The following is a 15,483-nucleotide window of genomic DNA, read 5'->3' on the forward strand; positions in this document are numbered from 1 at the left end:
GTAATATGAAGGTATAATTCGCCTAATTCACAACCACCTGTTTGATAAGTGCTCGTTATTTCCTGCGCTAAAAGGCGTGAGAGCGCGACAATCTTAGTAGGTACACATAGGGGATCAATACATAGGGGATCAATACATAGGGGATTAATCTTGGATGGTGACTGGAACACCGTGGTTTTTTTTAATACTGCGGTCGCTTGAAAATTCGCGAGAGCAAGGACATGCCTGCAAGTGTCCACCTAGCAGGCATGTCCATTTCGTCTGCTGCTGAAGTGCTGATTGACTGGAGGCGCCTTCGTCCTGACGTGTACCACAGCCCATCCAATAAGAAAATTAGCAGCGGATGAAATGGGTATTCTGTAATATATATCCCCATATTCTGAATGGGGATTCTGTAAGTTTCCACAAGGTGGAAACTTACAGAATCGCCCCTTCCCCCCCCCCCCCCCCCCCAAAAAAAAATGCTCCGTGCAAACAAGACACGACACTTTCACCCCCTACGACATAAGGAACACTACTAAAACTGTGTGAATATTCGAATGTGTGAATATTCGAAAAACTCGAATAACGAATCGAATACCTGTCTCAATTCGACTCCGTATTCGCATCGAATAGTCAGTATTCGCAAATACGAATATTTTCCGAATAGTTTTCCAGTAGTTTAAATCCTCAAGTGCGCACGAGGAAACAAAATTGGAGAAAAAGTGCGATAACTTTTATCCCTGTGGCCATATAGTAGACACAGAACACGAAAAATTACGTAGTGGAGCACGCTATCTCGCTCAGTGAGCCGGATGTATCATTCTAAACCGCGATTATTTGCACTCTACGAAGAATCCCGGGTATATGCGAACAAACTTCTTATTTGTTCTGAATGATCCATCTGGATGTATAGTCGACAACGATTCATAACCTCACCCGCCGTGGTTGCTCACTGGCTATGGTGTTGGGCTGCTGAGCACGAGGTCGCGGGATCGAATCCCGGCCACGGCGGCCGCATTTCGATGGGGGCGAAATGCGAAAACACCCGTGTGCTTAGATTTAGGTGCACGTTAAAGAACCCCAGGTGGTCGAAATTTCCGGAGTCCTCCACTACGGCGTGCCTCATAATCAGAAAGTGGTTTTGGCGCGTAAAACCCCAAATATTATTATTATTCATAACCTGCAATGTTATGGCAAAAACTTGCTAACATTGTGAATACTGTAGGATATGAACATCGTTTTAGATTAATGGTAAGAACGTTTTTTTGAATTATTATAAAGGTATTCGATTCGATTCTGGCACTATTGGATTCGTATTTGAGTCATTCTCAAAAATTACTATTCGAATTTGGTACGCCGCTATAGACACCATACCATGCCTGGGCGGGTTACGCTGTGCACTCATGCTACATTTTCTTTCTTTCTTTCTTTCTTTCTTTCTTAAAGGTTGCAGGAGCTGGAGAAAAAGTGCAATGCAAACAAATATTAAGTACTTTTGTCACACGAGCGCATTTATACAGAGCCGCACTTTCACGACTTCGGAAAAAGCTGTCGCTCTGTACGTCAACTGGTTCGCATACGAGTCGACCGCACCCCGTCCGCCGCTCTTAAATTTGGAACTGGGGGACGGCGCACTAATATAAAAAACAATATCTGCACATGCCTAGATATTCTATTCCAAAGTGTTACTCTCTTTATATATTTACTCATAACGAGTGGCATCTTCTAAACCAGGCGTGATATCCGGCAGAACAGCTGCGTGCACTGCACGCGGGGTTTGCTTACACGCGCTTGCGCTCTTACTTTTGTGCGTGTATAGTGCACGGCAGATTTGGGACGCCGGCGGTTTCCTCGCACATGCTGCGCGCTTGCAGCTGCGCCGAGCCGCGACAGCCACTTGCGCGCACCATGGAAACGGGAACGCTTTCACGGGGGGCTGCATCTGCTGCGCTGCTGGATTCGCGCGCTTCGCTTATCCCACATTCAGGTTACACTTGGCGAAGCGGCAGTCGAGAAAGCTTCCGTATAATTCCGTGCAACATACCCGTTTCGTTAGCCGTTCTACTGTGAGGGTAAGAGGCTTACGCGCGATTACGCCGTACGTGTTACAGGATTTGGCGAGCCAACTGTGTGTACGTGCACTGCAGCATTAAAAAATAATAAAGAAAGCAAGAAGAATGAAATACGAGGCAGCTATGTCTCAACGAACATACGGCGGCGAGAAATTCTGCCGCGCTATCGCTATAGGATCGCGCACGTATCCGCGACGGTGCAGTCCTCGTTTTTTATAGCTTCCTGCGTCGGAGGAAACGCCCAGGATGAGCGATTCGGGGCGGGAGGTATACGCCGCAAGAAAGATCTATGACGGAAAGCAAAGCTATTCGGCTGCGAATGCGTTAATATGTGAGTGAGCTGCGAACGTTCGTTGCGGAAGGACCTAAAAGATATACAATCAAACGCTTTTATAACAAATAACTTGGAACTTGCAATATCCTTTGTTATGCACGTCGCTTCGCTGTAAAGATCGTGCACCGTACACAATATATAGAGCAGGGTAAGCACGTTCAACAACAATAACTAAGAATTGTTTAACGTGAATTACAGAGATACCTTGTGAAACAGGTCGCTAATTTCTTTTGCACACTACGTCTGACTAAATGTGGGACTGTAGCCGACTTTACTGCACTGAGGTTCGCGGCGTGCGCCGCGGCCTAAACCCGGGAAACGCCGCAGGGTAAAACTGCAAGCCGTCGAATGCCACCATCACCTCCCCTGCCGTCGAAAGTCATTGTTCCTCTATATCATTGTTGCTTCGTTGACAATTCGCGTCCTTTCCGCTCTATATAGATGACTTTGAAGCAGGCACGTACATAAGGGAGGGCCTAGGAGAGCCCCCCCCCCCCCCCCCCCCCGAAATTAAGTGGCACACGGCCTCCCCCCTTCCCCCTGCCCCACGCCACCACTCCTCATACACATTCCTAAAGCGCCGCCAAATCAAGCTTGAGACTTGATAGCTATTCGATTGTCAATATTTTGCTGCCTCTTTCACTCCTTTCTGATTGCGCTATAGTTATCGGCATCTCCTGGGGTGTGAAGGCCAGTTTTCTCATCAATTCGGTGCCCGCGCGATATAACTCGAGATGCGTTCAGTTGTCACCATCTATCGCAACGGTCATGCTCATCGCTATTCCCTCGTTAGTTCAACCTTCTTTGTTTAGACTCATCCAGGGACCAAGAAAGGGATTTGGTTCGTAATAAGCTGGTCTGTTTGCTGTTGGAACGAGTTGCGGCCGGAGAAAGCGCCAGCTGCGTTTAACTTTTCCTTTTGCCTCATTACTTCCTCGAGTGACGTCTCGCTGCGACGCTGGCGGATCCTCGGGGCCATGTACCCATGGTATGGGTTAGAAAGGTGGAAAATAAGGTCATGCGAAACAGCGTCCGGTACCAAACTCTGCAATAACCGTTACACCCATAAGCAATATGGATGTCACCCGTTACCTCGTCTGGTTTTTTCCTAATTGTACAGCACTTTTCGCGCAAATTGGCAACTGGAAGAAAGAGTCGCAAGCAGTTGAGAAATTACGCAATCTACTAAGGGGAGAGCCGAGGCAACAGCCAAGCAGGAAGGAAAAGCGAAAATTAACAAATTTAACCGTTGTTTCTGAAAGTATTCATGGATCAACATCTTTTCATTTAAAAACGAAGTAGAGAAAGCGCCGCCGGAAGCGGAGAATGATTCCGTGTGTTTTGAATGACGCTTCTAAAGTTATTAGTCGAGCCGCCTGACGTATAGCCACTTTTCTGCTGTGCTTATGTGAGTGTTTTTCTAACCTTCCGCGGTGGGTGCAGTACGTCTAGAACCGCAGCGTCTGGCGCTCTACGCGGTTGTACGGGACCGACGGCCACGCATCGTTGCGTAACTTCCCAAATAACAATGCGATTCGGTTTTGTCACTTGGTAGACCAGTGAACGAGGGATTCAAAAGAACTGTGATTGTTAGGAAAACATATATTTCTCTATAATTCTTGCAGACCTAATTAAAAAAAATAACGCTACTAAAATCTTCATTTTAGACTTTCGCTTGTTTACTTGTTCTTGGAAATGTTCTTCCTGCGTTTCTTTCCTGCGCGAGTCCATTTGTTGTGTTTTTTTGTTTGTCAAGTAAATTAGAGGTGCATCTCACAGGCGTACCTGTGAGGTACATCTGATTTCATTTCTCTTTTTTCGGGTTTACACGACTTTATGGCGAACGGTAGGCATTATTCATGTTAGTAATTGTAAAGGTATACCCCCCCCCCCCTCATCATTTTCATAGAAAAGTTACCTTAGGTTGCCTGCGCCCCCCCCCCCCCTCCCCCGAAAAGAAATCCTGGGTACGGGCCTGCTTTGAAGACCTCGTCGGTCGGTCGTTACTATCAAGTCGTCATTACGGCGACGTATTCGTTAGCCGTCGCGCCCGCGGCTGCATTGCAACAACTAGCACACGTATCCTGCGCTTTCTGGAGCACTGCATCAGGACTGTGATACTCGCTGGCATAGGCACGTTCCTCAAGGGCGTCGCTAGCGCTGCCGTTAGCGCAGAGCGCAGCTCAGTCTGCAAATGCCAGTGGCGGCGTCGCTACATACGTGTAGAATTCGTTGTAAAGCAACAAAACAGCCTTCAAGGTGAGGGGTGGATGGCTAAGGTTCTTTCGTTGTACAGGGAAATTCGGTGGAGTAGTATTCGTTTGTAGAGGCGTTCACTACGCATATGAAAGATAAGAATTCCGCAGGGACTTAAGCATTCAATCTCATGCAGGTCATTTCGTTGTAGAGGCGTTAGTTGTACAGAGGCCCGTTCTACTGTAATTAATACACAAACCGATTGCCTTTATGCGCGATCTAACGCGAACGCGCCTATAGATTGTAAACGGAGCGATGTGCACCCGTAATCTTAACTTTGCTGCGTGAACCACAAAGCTATAGCCGCTCTAACCCTCTAATATGTTGGCTAGGATAGGCTGGCGTTATGCGACTCAAGCACCGAAGCTGTACCGGTTGTTTCGCGAAATGCGTTCGAAATTCTTTGAAAAAGTAGGAAGGCAAGGTAATTGAATGATTTCCTCTGCATTACTTTTACCACAGAGGCGTACATTCAAAATGACTGAGTGCAGTGAGTACACAAGTAATTATGCAAATTAACTAGTTAACCTTTTACCAAAACAGCCATGTGCGATTGATCCCAATCGAAGGCCTGAAGCGCGCCATCCTAGGTGCCCATAATAGTTTCCAGAAACGCAAAAAAAAAAAGTTGACGTTGCTAACTTTTAGAGCGTAATGAATTCCGCCCAATTTCGCACATGAAAGAGGAACAGGTCCGCTATTTTGTAGCGATGCCTCCGCTCGATTCTATGCCAATCTTATCACCCACCGCTCACGGCCGGCTGATCCCGTTAACAACGAGGGCGGCGCCTCGCTCTTAGACTGACGAAGCGCGAAATGGTATAAGCATCGTATAAGCAGCCCTGAAAAGTCGCAGAACGCAACTGTCCCGCCCGTAGCAAAAACGCCCGTGAGTGACGTGCTCGACTGCCCGCGCCTCATCGGTGGGCGAGCATCAAGCGAGAGTCCTTATCGAGCCGAGATCTCGCTCGCTTCACGCTCACCCGGTTGCGAGGCGCTGTGTAACAGTTACGTCACTCATGGGCATCCACTAAGGGCGCGCGACAGTTGCGCTCTTCGGCTGCTCAGTTTCGCTTAAATTCTGCCTAAGATCGGCCGGAATTCATCACGCTGTAAAAAATTAGCAAGGTAATTTTTTTTTTTGCATTTTTGAGAACGGTGACGAACCCTTCTGACGGTGCGCTTCAAGTAAGTCTTCCAGTGGGATCAGTCGCATGGCTCTTTTGGCTAGAACGTTAATTACTGTAACGCGCATAATTACTTATCTTATTACTACGTCGAGACATCTTCAAATATATGCCTCGGGGGTAAAATCAATCCAAAGCAAATCATTCAATTATCTCAGCTTCCCTGTTTTTTAAGGAACTTCCAACGCATTTCGTGAAACACCCGGTATACACGATTTCTCGTACAGTGCCATCCTGCTAGTCTGACCCTTTCTGGCAGCGTGTTCCCACTCGGGTTGCACTGACGGCGTCTGGCAGTGCAGACAACCGGTTGGGCTGTGCCAGGACACGTTGGCTCGAGCTTCGCTGGTTTATATATATATATATATATATATATATATATATATATATATATATATATATATATATATATATATATATATATATATATATATATATATATATATATATATATATATATATATATATATATATATATATATATATATATATTTGAGACGGAGTGCATGATTAGTAAAACCTTCTTTTTTTCATTCTATACGTCATTGCGGTGTCGATTGTTTAGAAATGTGAGTCCGTTTCTTGGGCGATGCGCGCAGTAACTGCACATTTACTCATTTACTGCATCTATGTTTTGCTTCTCCTGCAGGGTAACCTGTATAACCTGAAGCACTTTCTAAAGACCGAGTACGTCAGGCTTCGAAGTTTGGCTGGCCGAGTGCCAGCATATAACATTTCAGTTATTAATCGTGCTTAAGGAAATCATGCGCGGTCGCCGCATCGCACTCACATAAGGGTGCATTGTCGGGTAATAGTCCACGCTTGATCCTTCCTACCTGAGTGCCTTTTTTTTTTTCTATCCGAGAGTACGCGATAATTGTTAACCTCGAGTGCCCTTAATTTGTTTACACAATGCCTTTTAAACCCTTTTCCGTTCCCTTTCTTTCTGCAGTGACAAAGAGTTGCAAAAATATCGTGAACGTGTGTGCACATCACTGAGGAAACGCAATGCACCCATAAAATAATGGCGATTTTTGTGAGACGAGAAAGGTGTCTTCGAGCGTCGGTTACAAATGGGTGCATGTGCGGGCAACGATCATGCAGGCGTGAGCACAGCATTGGCTTTCTTGTCTTTCTCGGCATTGGATTGAAGGGAAATAGCAGTGTAAAGTGAGCTAAGTCACTGATTTTGTCGCATTTTGTCCACTACTGTTTTCCTGGGAAAACAAAGAATTAATTTGTGAGCGCCTGACTTTTTTTTTTTGTGCACTCGAGGAGAAGTTGATATGAAGACGCACAAGATATGTACGCATTCGAGCGCTAAGGAGCTCCAATGTGTGCCCCTTCAAGCACTAGTACGCGCGAACGAAGCACAAGGACCGGAAATTGCATGTTTCCAGTTCGCGGATATGCACCAATGGCATGTTAGACAGGTTGTTTCACGGAGCTGTTGATGTGACGCGAAAGTAGATGTGCTTCGCGAATGGCTGCGTTTTCAAGCTACATTGACATCGCTGAAACACGTGCAGTGAATTGACTATTCTTTTAGTGCAGCCATCTGTTCTACACGACCTATGTGCATGGCTTTTCGAGAGGGCTCTGCAACAGCCAGACGGAGAGAACGTATGTTTCAGCCGAATGCAGGCATATTCGACCGACACAGCGGCGACGCGTTGCGATTACCGAGGCGGCAATCTTTATGGCTAAATGAAAAGCTGCAGTCGTCAATTGCCTTCATCGTGCTTGTGCAGATAGATTTTCTTCATAAGTTCTCTTGCCCTCACCTTTACTGCTCTCTCTCGCCTCTCTCCAGTACAGGGTAGCCAACCGGACAGTTATTCTGGCCGCCCTCTCTGCCTTCCATCTCTCTCTCTCTCTCTCTCTCTCTACTCACGGCTTCAAATGTGCGCATGACATTTTGAAAGCGCTCTCGCCGCGAGTATGTGTATAGTATACGTCCAACAGGCGGGGCGACCTTTTTCCTTTTCGGTTCAGCTTTGCTCTGGCAGGCCTTGATGGTATAGCTGGCACTCGAGTAATTACTTGGACACGCATTCGCCGAAACTAGCGAAACACTCGACCCTGATGGCATGGTTTAACAACTCGCGACTGGGTTTCCTGAAACACGGCGAAGTATACACGCATGGCTGAAGGCTGACTTTGGCTGCGGTTTCTCTTACTTTGAGCAAGCTGTTCTCCCCCGCTCCTTCCCGTTTTTCTACTTCTCTTTCTTTTTCTATCATTTGGGATTGAGCGGGTATTTTCAGGATGCTACAACACGTTGGTAGTTTCTTTGCGCGAGTTGAAAAATAACGAAGCGATGACGGTGCGATTGCGCGTCGCACGCGGCCGGTTGTGCTGCAGTAATCGCTGCGGGCATCGACACAGTGCAGCTTTTGCAGCGCACGTATATACAGAGCATGTAAACTCACAGCTAGGTGACCAGCCATAGTTCGCTCCTAAGGAAGATGAAAACACGCTGTCTTGGGTTTCTAAAATTGCCGCTCGACTGGCCGCTCGAGGCACTTTGCGTGTATTCATTCGCGGGCTTCTTTCACGTTCGGAAGAACACTTTTATGTGGCATTGTATTGAGCAACAGAAAGCTGTATCGGGAGTCTTTCATGTCTTTCATACAGCTTTCTCGTTGACACTTTTAATCTAAATACAGTATTTGATAAGTCGATTAATCCATTAAGACTAATTATGTAATTAGGCGGCATGCACAAAGAAATCTGAGTATCTCCAAGCGACGGCAAACAACATTACCTTGGATCTGTCCGGCTGCCTGGTATTTGCATATTTTTAAAGTTTGGCTCAAGTTACGCGGGGCACCCTGTAGATCGACCCATCAGGCATGGAAAGCGCTGCATTAGATAGGAGGTCGACGTTGCGGGATGCGAATGAATGGAAGCCACATGTCAGAGCTCTTTCGGAGTCGGGCAAACGAGCTATACCAAAATACTCAGTACGTCTTTAATTACGCAAGGCTTCATTTGCTTATCGTGCGAAGGGGACCTTTATTCTGATTCATAACTGCGTAGTTTATGCGTTCGCAGGTCCAAAACGAACTCTTTTTGTCTTTGTCATTGTTAGTGTTGAAATGCGATTTACGAAACATTCTTGATTTACGTCGCACTACAAACATGACACTCACGCCTGTGCAGATAAATAAATAGATAAATAAATAAATAGCTGAGGGAGAAGGCGACATTAAGAAAACACTACAGTAAGTTTTTTTATTGATGCTCAATAAGGCGAGTTTGTGGATATCTAGACTGTTTCACCGTAAATATTTGTTTTAAAACGGACGGGGGAAAGTAGAGCAGGAAAGCGGTGGTGCTCGGGCACGTGGTCACTTGAGTATTCGTGCAAGCAAATGTGCTGAAGAAAAAAGAGAGACAGAAAATATGCAGACGAAAGAAACGCGTGAATGGAGAGCGAAAATAAAGAAACGAGGGCGACTGGGGGATGCCAGTACACTCGTCCAACGGGCGGCTCGTATTATTCACTCGCGGCACCTGCATGTACATCGGCGCTTCGGTCGCACGCGGCCGTCCACGGGTGCCCACGAGGCCAGCCCCATTGACGCCGAGGGAAGCGAGAGCGGTTACGCCTGGTCCAAGTCGGCGCAGCCACGGCGGCTGTCGGCTGCGTGACAGATATGCGGGGATGCATTTGACTCGCCTCGCCTGTCTCCTTCGCCGTGGCCGCGGGGCACGCTTCGCCCTGGCTTCGCCGACGTTGCCATCGGACAGCGCGTGCCGTGTGTGTGTGCCCTGCTAGCCACCATAGCCCTGCCTCACCCTGCCGCCCCAGTCGCGCCTCCGCTCACGCGTAGAAAATAGAGGGGTGTGGAACGGCGTTCACCTTGTTCGATTTCGCGCCGCGGTGCGACGGGCTCTTCTTGTTGCACGGCATGATGGGCATCCTATTCGAGGCGTCGCACGAGCTTATAATGGGGCGATGTACCGTCGGCGGCGCCGTCTCATGTTTTCGTCTGGAGAGCGTTGCGCTACTCATCATGCATAAGGATGCGGAGAATGCGACTAAGTTACGCTGGCTTCGCAATAATTTCGTTGCTGTGTTAGCGTGAAAGTACGTGTAATGCATAAAATCTCCATAAAAACGATTAGTCAACGCAAACGCCGGGCAGTGAGAGAGAGAGAAAGAGAAAGGAGTACTGCTGTTTGCATGAAAGAGATCTGGGCATATATTCTCAGAAAAGTGACAAGAAAGTTGAGCAACATGATTTTGTTTTTCAATAAAACAAAGGAGGAAATCACGAGGAGCCAATGAAAGCGAGAGGACGCAATGCTGTGTAACAAGAAGTTACAAATCTTCGAAACAGGGTATCGAACCGGAATTGTACCGAAAACCGAAAAAAAGAAAGCATTATATTTGCCTGAATCGGAAGTGAACTGGAACTGTAAGACTATTTTTCCACTTTGGAACGAAAAGAAAAAAAGTAACGGCTTTCGATTCACGTTGGCCACCTTATCTGGAGCTTTTTTATTCATACATTACCTGCTCTTGTAGCTCAACCATACTACCTCATATTTAAATACACGCGGTGCAACCTTACTGTGCCGCCTCTGGTTAGGGGTGGATTTTACGAAAACTTATGGAATGTCAGACACATCATTGTGTGATCCATGCGAAGAGACATTCGAACACGTATTGTGTTTTTGTACGAAGAATGCTGCGTTCTTCGGATTGTGTTAAACAGGCTAGATTGCAGACCATCGTCAGAGACACAGAGTATTAGACCATGATCGCCAGGCGTCGCATGATCACAAAGCAAGGCGGGCATTACGACACTTTATGAATTCGACTGGGCTGTGTGACCGACCGTAGGCGTGATCGGCAGCCCCACGTGTTCGTATACTACTAGCGCATTCCTAGCTCTCGTTTCTTTCTCTTCATCCCTTAACCCCCGTCCCTCATGTGTGGGGTAGCAAACCGGACGCGGGTCTGGTTGACCTCTCTGCCCTTCCCTCCTTCTTCACACAAGCTTGCTGTCATTTTAGAAGAGTCAGCACCGCTATTGCCGTTCTCAATGTGACCCGTCTGGAGGCAGGCATATGGGCGTTTGAAATTGCTGACAGTCAAATAGTTCTGCGGTGGTGGGAGACCTATTATAGGGTGTCCCGGCTAACTTTAGCCAGAGTTTCAAGATATTAAAATGCCACGTAGCTGGACAGAACAAAGGTAATATTGTTTGCCGTCGCGTGATGATACTCAAACATTTGTTTCATTCTGCCTAATTAGGTAATTTGCCTTATATAATCACCTTCTCAAATATTATAATTTGATTAAAAGTGTCAATGAGAAAATTGTAGAGCCACATGAAAAACTCCCGATACAGCTTTCTGTTGCTCAATACGTGCTACATAAAAGTGTTTTTCCGAGCGTGAAAGAAGCCCACGAATACGCGCAATATCCTCGAGCAGCCAGTTGCGCGGCAATATTGCGTGCATTTGCGAGCTTCTTTCAAGCTCGGAAAAACACGTCTATGTAGCACGTATTGAGGAACAGAAAGCTGTATCGGGAGTTTTTCATGTCGCTCTACAATTTTCTCAATGATACTTTTCATCTATGTAATATTTGTGAAGTTGATTAATTAATTACGACTATTTATCTAATTAGGTGAAATGAAAAAAAAATGCTTGAGTATCTCCACGCGACGGCAAACAACATTACCTTTGTTCTGTCCAGCTACGTGGCATTTGCATATCTTAAACTCTGGCTAAATTAGCTGCTGCGGCGCTTCCTCACTCTAGCGTTTTGACAGCGAGTTTCCGCGGTCATCGAGTGAGATGTGTTCATGTTTGCTTGTGCGCGCGTGGCACCATGCTTGTGAATTTAGTTAGTGTGCCTACGTTTACAAGCTGGCCGATAGAACAACTATCCTTATTTCGTATAGCTGTCCAGTAATTTGCTATCGCAAACGATGCTTCGCCTTTGGGGCGAAACTGCGACTTCTTGGTACTAAATAAATTTGTGTCGCTTTCCTTCACATAATACTTAACTTATGGAAACGAGCGTAAACCTGTTTAAACCGGTTTCGAACCGTCATTTTCTCGCTTCGGAGTTGAACCAAAAGTCGACTGTTTTTCTGAACCTTAACGCAAATATAAAGCCCCTTCGCGTTAGTTAGAACCCCCAAGCAAGATAACTGAGGCGGCAGGCAATATGTCCTTTTGGTAATTCCTCCCACTTGTAAGCGTTGTCTCTTTCGTAAGTTTTGTTTGTAGTGCAAGTGAAAAGTTTGGTTACCTCATCATGCAAATGTATAACCAGGGGGAAATAACAAATGCGTCCGATCGCTACACAGAAAGCGCTTGCACAGATCTGCGAGGCCATCACTCACTGCTCACCTTGGCACGGTTATACGTAACACGAGTTTGTTCAGAAAAACGTGTAGGTATGCAGCAGTCTAGCGCTTAGCTAGACGCTCTCGCTTGAAGGAGGCGCCGTTTAAGATAGTCATCTTTTTTTTTATTTCCTTTACAACTGAGCGACTGATCGATTAATTTCCCGATGAATCGACTGCCACTTTAACCGCGGTTAACTGTTGTGATCTGGTTAATCGGCTCAAAACACTTGGGCTAGCTTAGTCAAGCATATGCTCATTAAAAAAATTTGCGCGTAGCTATCGGTAGTAAGTTCCCGTGTTAATTGTACTATTATCCACTGTACAGGGCCGCCCTGGGCGTTCTTAGTGGTTGTCCAAGTAGATCTTTAGTTGTGTGCATCCACTTTTACTTTTCACTTGCGTAACACGAACGGCATCTGGTATATAGACAAACGAGGTAACGCTTTCTAGCTCTGTAGCTCCACAGCATATATATTCGCTATACAACTATCTAATGACAGGTGTAGTTTTTGTTGTCCCGGTAAATATTACACGGAAATCAACGTATCTGATTAACTGTTTGATAAATCGGTAAAAAAATAGCGATTATTCGGTTCAAACGCATTAATTCGTACCCAGCCCTAAACATTTATTTTATTGTAGTATTTTTTAGAAACTCCCCGAGTGCCATTTATAAACATATCTGTGGGCCTCAGGTTTCTGACACGGCGCATGTTTGGATCAAGCCAATAGAGTCTACGGTTAGCTTGTGGAACTCGCATACGAAGAACTGTAGGATAAACGAATATTTGTGCGGTTAACCCAGCCAGCAGTTCTATATAAGCGAAGCCACTTATAACGAAGTTTTGTTGCGCGGTTTACTCTTGGAAAAGCGAAGTGCAATAAACCCTTTTGCAACTAGTTTTGATAGCTGCGAAAACGTCGATGCAATAAAAAAACGCGTACGTGCACTTGCGAGTTGTACAAACAGATGACGCTAAATGATAATACTGCAGCGAAATATGTATGTCCACCATGGGCGAAGGATGGCGGCTTGTTTTAGAAATCTTCAAATTGCCACCCTCATGAGGCACACGTTACATTGGTGAGACTGGAACGTGCCTAAAGACAGGCTGCAGGGCACATATTAGTTGTTCAATGTCGAATGTGTCAGTGTAGCCTGCTTTTTGATCATGCATGTGGCCTATGTCAGCTTAAATCGGAACCTAAAAATATTGGTCTTTGAGGCATCTTGCGCCAAAAAGAAAAAAAAAGAAAAGAAAAGCAGAAAAAGATGATAGCCGCATTAGGCACCTTTCTGTTGGTATCACGAAGAAAGAAGTGCACGAGAAGAAAGGGGGTTACTCTAGGGGCTGGACAAACCTCTTAATATTTCCCTCGCTCTTTTCCCTTCCTCCAGTGCAGGGTAGCCAGCCGGGCTCAGTCCTGGTTAGCCTCCTAGCCTTTCGTTTATGCTTTTGCTCTCTCTTTCTCTCTCTGTCTTGAAATACGATTGTATTCAAGTTTACAATATGAAAATAATAAGGTTAAAGCACACACGCCCGCGCGCGCGTGCTCACGCACACGTGCACACATTATAGGGCTCCCTTGTGACGTAATAGGCGGCATAAAATAAAGGTTCTCCATACCGCGCGGTCATGTGGTCTGTCTCGACCCTTATGCGTTCACTGGGGAGTTGCGCAAAGCGCCAATCGGAATCAGCTCGCAGGAAGAGAAAAAGTGCGACGGCAGCTTCATTTTGCGCCATGCTTTTACGCCACACAGGGGTTGGACAGAGAGCCGCGCTTCGTGGTGCCGCGTGTCAGAGAGAGAGAGAGAGAGAGAGAGAGAGAGAGAGAGAAAGGCAAAGGAAAGACAGGGAGGTTAACCAGAGATTATCTCCGGTTGGCTACCCTGTTCTGGGGTAAGGGAAAGGGGATGCAATAGGTGAGAAAGAAAGAAGGATTAAAAAAAAGGAAAAAAAAAACCTAAGCACACACACGCACGTACACACGAACTATTTCTGTGGGCACTGTCACGCAACCCGCAAAGGCATTCCTAGTCTTACGCAGTGTCACCGTACAGTCCTGCGCCACACAGTGTACTGTCACAATTTGTCAGAATGGTCCCTTCGAAAAGTAAAAACCTGTAACTACACTTTTATAAGGATTCTCTTCAACGTTCCCTTACAATCACGCGCCGTAAGGTTTGTAATGAATAAATTAATAATGTAGTTATAGTTCACTTAATGAATTGCTTTGATTTTTATTGCAGATGACGTCCTCCCGGAGAGATAAGTCATCTTTAGGGACGTGATTTGTGCCAATTCCGTAGGCTTTCTTTTTAAAAAGTCCCGGCAGAACCAACCTTGTGTTGACATCTTTGTAAGCGATATAGCGGGCGCATTACGTCAACAGACGCGCTGCAGATTTCAGCGACGAATGTGACCGGCAGCCACCGTGGTGGACCTCTCAGAGAAAGCGGCACTTTACTCAGCATAAAACGTGTCTAATCACAATACACGACGCGTTTGGCATTTGTAAAAACACGCCACAGCGCCACAGCTCGAGCGATGGCTTGCGCGAGTTTAGTTCGTCTATCCAGGGTGGCACGCGTTCGCCTAATGGTTAGGCATCGAGCTCCTGTGAGGGCCAGAGTTCGAAACCGGCAATCGGTCATTTTTATTTATTAATCTATTCCTAGTGGCAACTAGTGACATCCAGTGTCTCAGGTTGACCATAAACGGCCAGAAACATACAAACCGCAAAACGTGGAGAACAAAGAAAGAAAGCTTTAAAAGATTGCTCGACATAGAAAACGTACGCCCGCTGTATTCTTTATACACGCGTGCACACACAGCTATATAAGCGGACAGGCTCCTTTACATAAACATCCGCTTTCCTATACTCCATGCCACTGTATACCGCCATGCGCTTTCCGTTTCCACGCGTTCTGCATACAGTCCGCTTCTTCATCGCCTCGAGTGTGTGGTTGTATAAGGGGGACTTAATGACGTCAGAAGGGTAAAACTGGCACTTCGTCACAGCGTCATCACCGGTCGGTTTGCAAGCAAATGTCCGTTCAGGACGCGTGTTTAAAGGAGCACTGACACAAAAATTTGAAGTCGAGAAAACTGGTGAGATCGATTTAGTTGGTCACACACACACATATCGTCTATAAAATATCAGCGGCGAATATCGCTTAGAACATATTTAAAATCAATTTTAAAGTACGTGCGCGCAGCCAACCGCAAAACAGAGCACCTCGCAACATTGACATCGACCGGGATTGTAAAT

General features: G+C 46.2%; 1 protein-coding gene across 2 annotated transcripts in view; it reads left to right on the plus strand.

Annotated features, from left to right (window-relative positions):
• The window catches only part of vari (MAGUK p55 subfamily member vari), a 106,458-nt gene that overhangs the window by 40,257 nt on the left and 50,718 nt on the right, over positions 1–15,483 (plus strand). The gene's annotated exons all lie outside the window — the stretch shown is intronic.

Source organism: Dermacentor albipictus, chromosome 1 (genome assembly GCF_038994185.2).
Source record: "Dermacentor albipictus isolate Rhodes 1998 colony chromosome 1, USDA_Dalb.pri_finalv2, whole genome shotgun sequence".
NCBI classification, from domain to species: domain Eukaryota; kingdom Metazoa; phylum Arthropoda; class Arachnida; order Ixodida; family Ixodidae; genus Dermacentor; species Dermacentor albipictus.